Source organism: Vigna unguiculata, unplaced genomic scaffold (genome assembly GCF_037176805.1).
Source record: "Vigna unguiculata cultivar grain cowpea cultivar isolate G323 ecotype 2 unplaced genomic scaffold, ASM3717680v1 ptg000390l, whole genome shotgun sequence".
Lineage (NCBI taxonomy): Eukaryota > Viridiplantae > Streptophyta > Magnoliopsida > Fabales > Fabaceae > Vigna > Vigna unguiculata.
Window position 1 is genome coordinate 57,501 of NW_028197025.1, and position 12,569 is coordinate 70,069.

Below are 12,569 nucleotides of genomic sequence, written 5' to 3' on the forward strand. Positions count from 1 at the left end.
CAATAGAAAAGAAAAAGAGAGGTTTGAGATGATTTTTTCAATCTTTTATACTGGAGAATCTAGTATTCTTATGCATGAAGATAATGAATTCGATAGTTGTGGTCGGACTCTATTATGGATTTATGACCACATTTTCCATAGGGCCCTCTTATCTCTTCCTTCTTCGAGCTAGACTTGTGGAAGAAGGAACCGAGAAGAAGAATAGCAAGCAACAACTGGGTTTATTACGGGACAGCTCATAATGTTCATGTCTATCTATTATGCGCCTTTGCATTTAGCATTGGGTAGACCCCCATACAATAACTGTCATAGCTATACCCTATCTTTTATTTCAGTTCTTCGGCAATAGTCAAAAAAACTTTTTGAATTATGGATACAAGAATCCAAATTCAATACGTAATTTTAGTATTCAAAGAAGATTCTTTCAGAATCTTCTTTTTCAATTTTTAAAACCCCCTTTTCTTACCGAGTTCCATATTCATGAGATTCATCAATATTTATTTGTTTCGATGTAACAATAAATTGCTATTTTTAACAAGTAGTTTTATTGGTTGGATAATAGGTCATACTTTTTTTATAAATGGATTGAATTTTTATTAATCATGGATTGAATTTTTATTAATCTGCATACAGCAAAATAATTGGATTAAATCTAATGTCCGTATTCAATCAAAAAAGACATTCTGTCAGAATTTAGAAATTATATGTTTTAAAATCTTTGCTTTTTTCTTATTTGTTACCTGTTTATATTATTTAGGAAGAACACCTCTCCCCTTTTTTAATAAAAAACTATTAGTATTAGAAAGTAAACAAAGCAATGAAATTTCTAAAAAAGGAAAAAAAAAAGATAAAGATATGTTACAAAAACCTCTTATAAATATTCTTTTCAATTATAAACGATGGAAGCGTCCATTTCGATATATAAAAAATAATGAATTTGAAAACATGGTAAAAAATGAAATTTCAGAATTTTTTTTTCATACATATCAACGTGATGGAAGAGAAAAAATATCTTTTACGTATCCACAAATTTATCAAGTTTGAAAAACTGATGGAAACAAAAATAGATTTCTTCACAAAAAAGAAAATTTCCTCTGATGATTTGTATAATGATTCGTACTATAGGAATGAAGAAAAAATAAACAAATTGAGCAATGAATTTATAAATCGCACAAAACTGATAGATAAGAAATTGATTTCTCTCGATATATTCGAAAATAGAATTCGATTTTGTGATGATGAAACTAAAAAAAAATATTTAACTAAAAGAAAAGATCTTTGTTAAACGGACCCTTCCGTGGACAAATAAAAAACGGTTTTTCAACCTCAATCCAACATGAAAAAACTTACAAAAAAAATAACATTTTTATAAATAAAATTCAAGATATCTTTCTTATAATAAAGATTTCTAAAAAGAATAATAGTAATTCTCCAAAATTAGAGGAAAATAGAAAAACATTTGATAAAAAATTATTAGTAACTACATTTCTTTTTAATCTAATCAGTCAATTTTCATTAGTGTCAAGCTTAAATTCGCACGTACCTTATTTATTTACAGAACCTGAACAAGTAAAAATGAATTATAATTATGACGCAGAAAAAAAACAAATAATCAAAATATTATTTGATGCAATTACAACTGATTTGAACGAAAAAAGAAAAGTAAATCGAAAGAACACTAAGTCTATTAAAAGAAACGAAATCTGTAAAAAAGTACCTCGGTGGTCATACAAATTGATGGACGAATTAGAACAACTAGGTGGAAAAATTGAAGCAGATAATTCTCAAATTCGTTCTAGAAAAGGCAAACGTGTAGTCATTTTGACTAATAAAGATAAATTTTTTAAAAAATACAAGACTTATCGTGATCGTGGAGATACTGAAAATAATGAACAAAAAAACGAATTGGCTTTAAGACGTTATTCCCAACAATCGGATTTTCGAAGAGACATAATCAAAGGATCTATCCGTGCTCAAAGACGGAAAACAGTTACTTGGAAATTTTTTCAAAAAAGGGTGCATTCGCCGCTTTTTTTGGATAAAATTGAAAAATCAATATTCTTTTCTTTTCATAGTTTAAAATCAATGAAAAGATTTTTTATGTTAAATATTTGGATTCGTAAAAAGACAGAATTTCAAATTTTAGGTTCTATAGAGGAAAAAACAAAAAAAAGTCCGAAAAAAAAAGAGGAGGAAGCAAAAAAGGAAAATGCAGAAAGAAAACGTATAGAAATAGCAGAAGCCTGGGATAGCATTATATTTGCTCAAGTAATAAGAGGTGTTTTATTAATAACCCAATGCTTTATTAGGAATATATTCTATTACCTTCATTTATAATAATTAAAAATACAATTCGTATACTATTTTTTCAAATTCCAGAATGGTCTGAAGATTATATGGATTGGAAGAGAGAAATATATATTAAATGCACGTATAACGGCGTTCAATTATCCGAAAGAGAGTTTCCGCAAAAATGGCTAACAGATGGGATTCAGATAAAAATATTATTTCCTTTTCGTCTAAAACCTTGGCATAAATCTAAAATACGATGTAATGAAAACAAAAAAAATTCAAAGAAAAAAAAGAACTTTTGTTTTTTAACAGTTTGGGGGATGGAAGTTGAATTGCCTTTTTCTAGTTCCACGAAAAATCCACTTTCCTTTTTCGACCCCATTTTAAAAGAACTAAAAAAAAAAAAGAAAAAAATTTGAATTTTTCACTTTTCTAGTTCTAAAAGTTTTAAGTGAAAAATTCAAACTGTTTCTAAATATCGTAATAGAAAAAGCAAAAGGGATCATCCAAAGTATTCTTGAAATTATTAGAAAAAGTATAGTATTCCTCACGAAAAAAAAACAAGAATTTTTAAATTTAAAATATTTTTTTATTAAAAGGAAACCCCCAAAACTCGATGAATTGAGCGAAAACAAAAAATATTCAACAATTTGGAAGAATAATTCAATGATTTCTGAAGCAACCATTTCAATTCAATCGATAAAGTCGACAAATTTTTCATTGAAAAAAAAATCTATAAAGGATCTCAATACTAAGAGAAAAGTAGTTATTAAAAAAATAGAAAAAATGAAAAAAAGAAGAAAAGAAAAGAGGACTTGGAATTCGCGAGACAAATATTCATTCGAAGAAAAAAATTTATGATAGTAAAAGGATAGAATTCGAAAAAAAATTTTGCAGATATTCAAAGAAGAAATATTAGCTTAACTAAAAAATCACATTCTTTTTTTCAATTTTTGATGAAAAAAATATACATAGATATCTTTCTATATATCATTTGTATTCCGAAAATCCAGCTACAACTTTTTCTTGAATCAACAAAAAAATTTTTAAATAAATGGCTTTACGATAATGAACCAAATACAGAAAGAAGTTATAAAACAAATCAAAGTATAATTCCCTTTCTTTTAAATTACACAAATATTTTAATAATAAGAATAAGAATGCGAATTCACATAATTATTTTGATGTCTCCTTTTTGTCACAACCATATGTATTTTTAAATTTGTTACAAACCCGAATTATTAACATAAACATATATAAGTTAAGACTTCTTTTTCAATATAATAAAAATTTTTTTTTTCTGAAAAATGAAATAAAGGATTCTTTTTTGGAGCACAAGGAATAGTTCATTCTAAAAGAAAACAAAATAACCTGCTCAATTCTGAACTAAATCAATGGACAAATTGGTTAAAGAATAATTATTATCAATATAACTTATCTAACAGTAGCTGGTCAAAATTAGTATCACAAAAATGGAGAAATAGAATCACTAAATGTGGTGTAACTCAAATAAAAATTTAACCAAATGGGATTCATATGGAAAAAGCCCATTAATTCTTTACAAAGAACAACAAGGAATCCCATTAAAAAAAAAAATTAGAAAACAATTATAAATACGATCTTTTATCCTATAATTTTATGAATTATGCAAATAAGAAAGACTCATATATTTATCGATATAGATCCCTATTTCAATCAAATAAAAACACAATGATTTCTTCTAATTACAATACATATAAAAAAGACTTATTTGATAGAATAAGTAATATTTTTATCAAGAATTATATAGCAGAAGATACTATTATTATAAATCCGGATAGAAAATATTTGGATTGGACGGGAATCAATAGAAAAATACTAAATCGTTCCATATGCAATCCGGAATTTTGGTTCTTTTCCAAATTTGTGATATTTTATAATACATTTAGGGGTAACTCGCAAATTATACCAATAAAATTACTTTTATTTACATTCTCTTTTTTTACATTCTAAAGGAAATAAAAATGTTAGTGAAAAGAATATTACTAGAAAGAAAAAAAAAAATAGATGTTTTTAGAACATCGAAAAAAAAACCCAAGAACAATATGGAGGCAGAACTTCAATTCTTAGTAAGAAATTTTTTGAATTTCCATTTAAACTGGAAAAATTTCTTAGGTCAAAAAATATTTAACAATGTAAAAGTATATTGTCTCCTTATTAGATTGACAAATTTAAGAAAAATTACTATAGCCTCTATTCAAAGAGGAGAACTAGGTCTAGATATTATGATGATTCAAAAACAGACGAATTTAACTCTTTCAGGCTTAAGGAAAAAGAAAAATAATAAATTTAGGAAAAAAGAACTATTTGTTATCGAACCAGTTCGCCTGTCTAGAAAAAATAATAAACAATTTTTTAAGTATAAAATGATGGGTTTTTCATTATTTCATAAGAATAAACGCAAAATTTATAAAAAATACTCAGAAAAAATTCATGTTAATAAGAAATTTTTTTGATAAATACATTACAAGAACAAAAGATCAAAAGATAACAGAAAACAAAGAAAACGAGAAATTTAATTTACTTGTTCCTGAAAACATTTTATCTGCTAGACGTCGTAGAGAGTTGAGAATTAGAATTTGTTTAGATCCAAATAATATAAATAGTATGCATAGAAACACAATATTTTATAATGAAAATAAAGTCCAAAATTGTTTTAAAGTTTTGACTAAAAAAAGAAATGAGAAAGAGAAAAAAAAACTAATGAATTTCAAATTTTTCTTTGGCCAAAATATCGATTAGAAGATTTAGCTTGTATAAATCGTTATTGGTTTAATACCCATAATGGAAGCCGTTTCAGTATAGTAAGGATACATATGTATCCGCGTGTGAAAATTCGTTAATCTAATTTTGTTTTCTATTTAGCATATGTATCTATCTATAGATAGATACATAGGTTAAACAAATACACGTATTTTGGTATGGCATTGATTTTAATTCAATGATGTATACATAAAAAAAAGCATTAACAAAATTATCTTTTTTTATCTAATGTAATGTATACAATTCTTTTTTATATATCAAACTAGTCTCCTTTATACTATATCTATTTAAATTCTCTATTTCAATTGGATTGATTTCAGTTATCAAAAAAATTAGATTTCGGATTTCTATCAAAAAATTAAAAATGAGTGTCATTCTAATTACTGATCAATAAAAATATCTATAAAAATCGAGGAGAAGGAAAAACTTTTATTTTTTATGGTAAAAAAGTCATTTATACCTGTTATTTCACAAGAAAAAAAGGAAAAAAACCGGGATTGGTTGAATTTCAAATATTCAAATTTACCAATAGAATACGAAGACTTACTTCACATTTTGAATTGCACCGAAAAGACTACTCATCCCAAACAGGTTTACGTAAAATTTTGGGAAAACGGCAAAGATTACTGTCTTATTTGTCAAAGAAAGATGGAATACGGTATAAAAAAATTAATCAATCAGTTTAATATTCGGCAGTCACAAATTCGTTAAATAGAAGAGTAATTTTCAATTATTCGATTTATTAGATCTTGAATTTGGATGAACTTTTTTTTTAAGCGATTCATAAAAGAATAAATCGAGCAAAAACCTATGAATATCTCAACGAAAAGAAAGGACTTCATGATAGTCAATATGGGGCCTCACCACCCATCAATGCACGGTTGTTCTTAGACTTATTGTTACTCTAGATGGTGAGGATGTTATTGATTGTGAACCGATAGTGGGTTATTTACACAGAGGAATGGAAAAAAATAGCGGAAAACCGAACAATTATACAATATCAGCCTTATGTAACACGTTGGGACTATTTAGCTACAATGTTCACAGAAGCAATAACTGTAAATGGACCAGAACAGTTGGGAAATATTCAAGTACCTAAAAGAGCCAGCTATATCCGAGTAATAATGTTGGAGTTAAGCCGTATAGCTTCTCACCTACTATGGCTAGGACCTTTTATGGCAGATATTGGTGCACAAACACCTTTTTTCTATATTTTCAGAGAAAGAGAATTAATATATGATCTATTTGAAGCTGCCACAGGTATGAGAATGATGCATAATTTTTTTCGTATCGGAGGGGTAGCGACTGATCTACCTTATGGTTGGATAGATAAATGTTATGATTTCTGCGATTATTTTTAACAAGTATTGCTGAATATCAAAAACTTATTACGCGAAATCCTATTTATTTTAGAACGGGTTGAGGGCGTCGGTGTTGTTGATGTAAAAGAAGTTTATTAATTGGGGTTTATCAGGACCGATGCTTCGGGCTTCCGGAATACAATGGGATCTACGTAAAGTGGATAATTATGAATGTTACGAAGAATTTCATTGGGAAGTTCAATGGCAAAAGAAGGAGATTCATTAGCTCGTTATTTAGTTCGAATTGGTGAAATGATAGAATCCATAAAAATTATTCAACAGGCTTTGGAAGGACTTCCCGGCGGTCCATATGAAAATTTAGAAATCCGCTGCTTTGATAGAGAAAAAGAGCCAGAATGGAATGAGTTTGAGTATCGATTTATTAGTAAAAAATCGTCTCCGAGTTTTGAATTGCCAAAACAAGAACTTTATGTAAGAGTTGAAGCCCCCAAGGGAGAATTAGGGATTTTTCTAATAGGGGATCAAAATGGTTTTCCTTGGAGATGGAAAATTCATCCGCCCGGTTTTATAAATTTGCAAATTCTTCCTCAATTAGTTAAAAGAATGAAATTGGCCGATATTATGACAATACTAGGTAGCATAGATATTATTATGGGAGAAGTTGATCGTTGAAATGATAATTGATTTAACAGAAATACAAGATATACAATTTTTTTTTCAGATTGCAATTTTTGAAAGAGATATATGGAATTCTTTGGGTATTTGTGCCTATTTTTATTTTGATATTAGGAATTACTATAAGTGTACTAGCAATTGTATGGTTAGAAAGAGAAATATCTGCAGGGATACAACAGCGTATTGGACCTGAATACACCGGTCCTTTTGGAGTTCTTCAAGCTCTAGCAGACGGAACAAAATTACTTTTTAAAGAGAATCTTATTCATCTAGAGGAGATATTCGTTTATTTAGTTTCGTGCCCATCTATCTCAGTCATATCCATTATAATAAGCTATTCAGTAATTCCTTTTGGCTATAACTTTGTTTTATCTGATCTGAATATTGGTGTTTTTTTATGGATTGCTATTTCGAGTATTGCCCCCATTGGACTTCTTATGTCAGGATATGGGTCAAATAATAAATATTCCTTTTTGGGTGGTCTACGAGCAGCTGCTCAATCAATTAGATATGAAATACCATTAACTCTATGTGTGTTATCGATATCTCTATGTGTGCTTCGTTGAGACATAAATTTTTTGATACTATTTCTTATAAGCCTCTCCTTATATTTAAAAGTACAAAAAGAATCTATAAAGAATATATATATATTCTTTTCGCATTTGGATTGAAATATTGAATCAGATAGTTATATGAGTGCAATAAAACAGCTTTTTTTGAATATAATTTATAGAATACTCTATTACTTATAGAGAAAGTATGATGATTTGCAAATTGCAGTAAAAATATTGAGTCTAATTTTCTATGTATAAGAATAAGGTGAAAAAATCAATGAAATTCTAGAATTAGATTCTATATATTATATTCTATGTATAGAAGTGGTTGTTTTTCCCAAGATTTGTTGATTAGTAATCCTGTCTTGAAGCGGACGCAAAAGACCAACCTTTTTCAAATTTTCAATATCATTTGTATGAATTAGCATACATATATTAACAAAATTAAAAAAAGGCATTAATATAATATAAAAAAATTAATGGATGGCTAGAAACACCAAAATACACAAAAGATTAGTAACGTATATTTCTTTTTTAAATTATCCAATTTATGTATAATATAAAAAGAATACTAATGGGGACTGAAGTTGGTAGAAAAAATAAGGCAGTACTCCCCCCAATTCCGATCTAGAGTATACTTCCATCCATTGATTGAATAAATAACTATCAGGAACGAAATAATCCTTTAATTTTTTGAAGTCCCCTTTTGCTTGCACAAAAAGGAATAAGATAAGAGGTAAAAGTGATCCCTTTTTCTTTTTTGTCTTATATACTCCATATTTATGGAGATAATCATAATTTAAAAAAAGAACATCTAATTATTTTTCGGAATCGAAAATGATGTGGAGTTCTTGATAATTTTAAAAGAGTATTTTATGCAAAAATGAAATTAAGTTATTACTCAACAAATTTAATTTTGAATTTTTTAAAGGATGAGATCAATTCAGAAGTACCTTTTGTATTTTTTATTTATCTAAAGAAATTCAATAAATGTGCAAATGTTTTTATTTTTTAAATAAGTGTGTATTCATTTAAAAATTTTTTTTAGAACAGACAGAATTCCATGGGTCTAATTCAGAACCGTCCGAGAAAATAGAATCTTATCTATCTTAGGGATATATCAATGGAGAAATAATTGGCCGGGTTCTATATTTTTTTAAGGCTTTAAAGGAGCCGTATGAGATGAAAATCTCATGTACGGTTCTGTAATAGAGATGGTAACAGTAATGTCATCACCGACTAGGATTATCTAACAGTTTAAGTACAGTTGATATAGTTGATGCACAATCCAAATATGGTTTTTGGGGATGGAATTTGTGGCGGCAACCTATGGGTTTCCTCGTTTATCTAATCTCTTCCCTAGCAGAATGTGAAAGATTACCTTTTGATTTACCAGAAGCGGAAGAAGAACTAATAGCGGGTTATCAAACCGAATATTCCGGTATCAAATTTGGTTTATTTTATGTTGCTTCCTATTTAAACCTATTCGTTTCTTCCTTATTTGTAACAGTTCTTTATTTTGGTGGTTCAAATTTCTCTATTCCGTACATCTTCGTTTCTAATTTTTTTCAAATAAATAAAACATACGGAGTTTTTGTAACGATAATTGGTATCTTTATTACACTAGTTAAAACTTATTTATTCATATTCGTTTCTATCACAACAAGATGGACTTTGCCTAGGCTACGAATAGATCAATTATTAAATCTTGGGTGGAAGTTTCTTTTACCCATTTCTCTTGGTAATCTATTATTAACAACGTCGTCTCAACTGTTTTCACTGTAAAAAAAATGTGGACCTTCTATATTTCAAAATTCAGAACTTGTTTTAAACAAGAGAAAGAAAAAAAATATTCAGAGCTATTCACGAATGTTCCTTATGGTAACTGAATTCATAAATTATAGTGAACAAATAATACGAGCTGCTAGATATATTGGTCAAGGTCTCATGATTACCTTATCTCATGCAAATAGGTTACCCGTAACTATTCAATATCCTTATGAAAAAATAATCTCATCAGAACGTTTTCGCGGTCGAATACATTTTGAATTTGATAAATGCATTGCTTGTGAAGTATGTGTTCGTGTCTGTCCTATAGATCTACCCATTGTTGATTGGAAACTAGAAACTGATATTCGAAAAAAACGGTTGCTTAATTACAGTATTGATTTTGGAATCTGTATATTTTGTGGTAAACTGTATTGAGTATTGTCCAACAAATTGTTTATCAATGACCGAAGAATATGAACTTTCAACTTATGATCGCCACGAATTGAATTATAATCTAATTGCTTTGGGTCGTTTACCAGTATCAGTAATTGATGATTATACAATTCGAACAATTCAAATAAAATGATTTCAAAATTCTCACAAAAATAATTGAATTTCTCTATATATAGAATAAAAAAAAAGATATTCTATTTTTTTGAAATGACTCTTTGGCATAAAGAAAAGAATGAAATTCCATTGATTCTATAACAACTGTACCTAATAACAATTCACATATCTTATCTTAGGATTTGGTGAATTTCTATGCACAGATAATTTTCGTATTTAACAAGTTTTTTCCTGGTCATATCAATAAGGTCATGAAATTTCTATTTATCTTTTATTTTACATATAATGGATTTGTCCGAATCGCTACATGATTTTATTTTAATCTTTCTTGGATCAGGTCTCATATTAGGAAGTCTAGGAGTAGTATTCTTTACGAATCCGATTTTTTCTGCTTTTTCATTGGGACTAGTTCTTGTTTGTGTATCTTTATTCTATATTTTAATCAAACTCCCATTTCGTAGCTGCCTCACAGCTACTTATTTACGTGGGCGCTATAAATGTTTTAATAATATTTGCTGTGATGTTTATGAATGGTTCGGACTATTACCAAAATTTTCGTGTTTGGACCGTTGGGGATGGAATTACTTTGATGGTTTGTACCAGTATCTTTCTTTCACAAATAACTACTATTCTAGAGACATCATGGCACGGAATTATTTGGACGACAAGACCCAATCAGATTTTAGAGCAAGATTTGATAAGTACTAGTCAACAAATTGGAATTCATTTATCAACAGATTTTTTTCTTCCATTTGAACTAATTTCAATAATTCTTTTAGTTGCTTTAATAGGTGCAATTTTTGTGGCTCGCCAATAAGAAAGTTTTCGAACTAATAAAATAATATAAATTACATTTTGTTAGAATTTATTACATTTCTTTTTTGTTGAATTATATGTTAAGGAAAAAGAATATTTATGTATAAAGTATAAAATCTTTTTGCAAATACTTGATTTTGTTGTAGACTTATTATGTTAGGCAATAAAATCCGTTGAATTCATATTCATATCGAAATGAATAAAAATTGAAAAGGAGTTGGTCAATGATATTCGAGCATACACTTGTTTGAGTGCTTATTTATTTTCTATAGGTATCTATGGATTGATCACGAGCCGAAATATGGTTAGAGCCCTTATGTGTCTTGAACTTATACTAAATGCAGTTAATATAAATCTCGTAACCTTTTCTGATTTTTTTGATAGGCGGCAACTAAAAGGAAATATTTTTTCAATTTTTGTTATAGCTGTTGGCAGCCGCTGAAGCAGCTATCGGACCAGCTATTGTTTCCTCAATATATCGTAATAGAAAATCAACCCGTATCAATCAATCAAATTTGTTGAATAAATAGTATTATTCATAAAAAAAAGTCTAATTTTGAATAGTGTGTACTATATAATCCATTCAAATTAGCAGAAATGATATATCCTTTTTAATCATGTTTGCGTTTGCGAAAACAAAGATAAGAAATCAAAGTATCTTGGTTCTATTCTCTTATTAGTTATTAATCTATAAATATATTTTTAGTAGCAAAATTCTTATAAATCATTGATTCATCTGGTATATAATATAGATATATATATATAGATATATATATATCATATATAGATATATATAATTGGTTTACCAATTTACTAGATTGAAAATGTTGAATTTTTGATGTTCAAGGATTATGTTCCAATGTCACATTCAGTAAAGATTTATGATACATGTATAGGATTGTACTCAATGTGTACGAGCCTGCCCAACAGATGTATTAGAAATGATACCTTGGGACGGATGTAAAGCTAAACAAATTGCTTCTGCCCCAAGAACAGAGGACTGTGTTGGTTGTAAGAGGTGTGAATCCGCCTGTCCGACGGATTTCTTAAGTGTTAGAGTTTATTTATGGCATGAAACAACTCGAGCATGGGTCTAGCTTATTGATACGTTTCAAAAAGAACCGCATACAAGTACTTTTTTTTACTGGCAAAAACCCGGGCTCAAAATAAAAAAATATTTTGAGCCCGGGTTTTTGTAGTCTAAGTATATCTTATTTTTATCACGAATTATTTTCCTTGGTTAACAACAGTTGTAGTTTGCCAATAGTCGGAGGTTCTTTAATTGTCTTATTTCCCCATAAAGGAAATAAGACAATTAAATGGTATACTTATTGTATATGTTTCATAGATCTCCTTCTAATAACCTATGTATTTTGTTATCATTTCGAATTAGATGATCCACTAATCCAATTGACAGAAAATTATAAATGGATCCATTTTTTTGACTTTTACTGGAGATTCGGAATAGATGGACTCTCTCTAGGACCCCTTTTATTAACGGGATTTATCACTACGTTAGCTACGTTATCAGCTCAACCGGTTACTCGAGAATCTAAATTATTCTATTTTCTAATGTTAGCAATGTATAGTGGTCAACTAGGAACATTTTCTTCTCAAGACATTTTACTTTTTTTCATCATGTGGGAATTAGAATTAATTCCCGTTTATCTACTTTTATCTATGTGGGGTGGAAAAAAACGTTTGTATTCAGCTACAAAGTTTATTTTGTACACTGCGGGAAGTTCTGTTTTTTATTACTGGGAATTCTGGG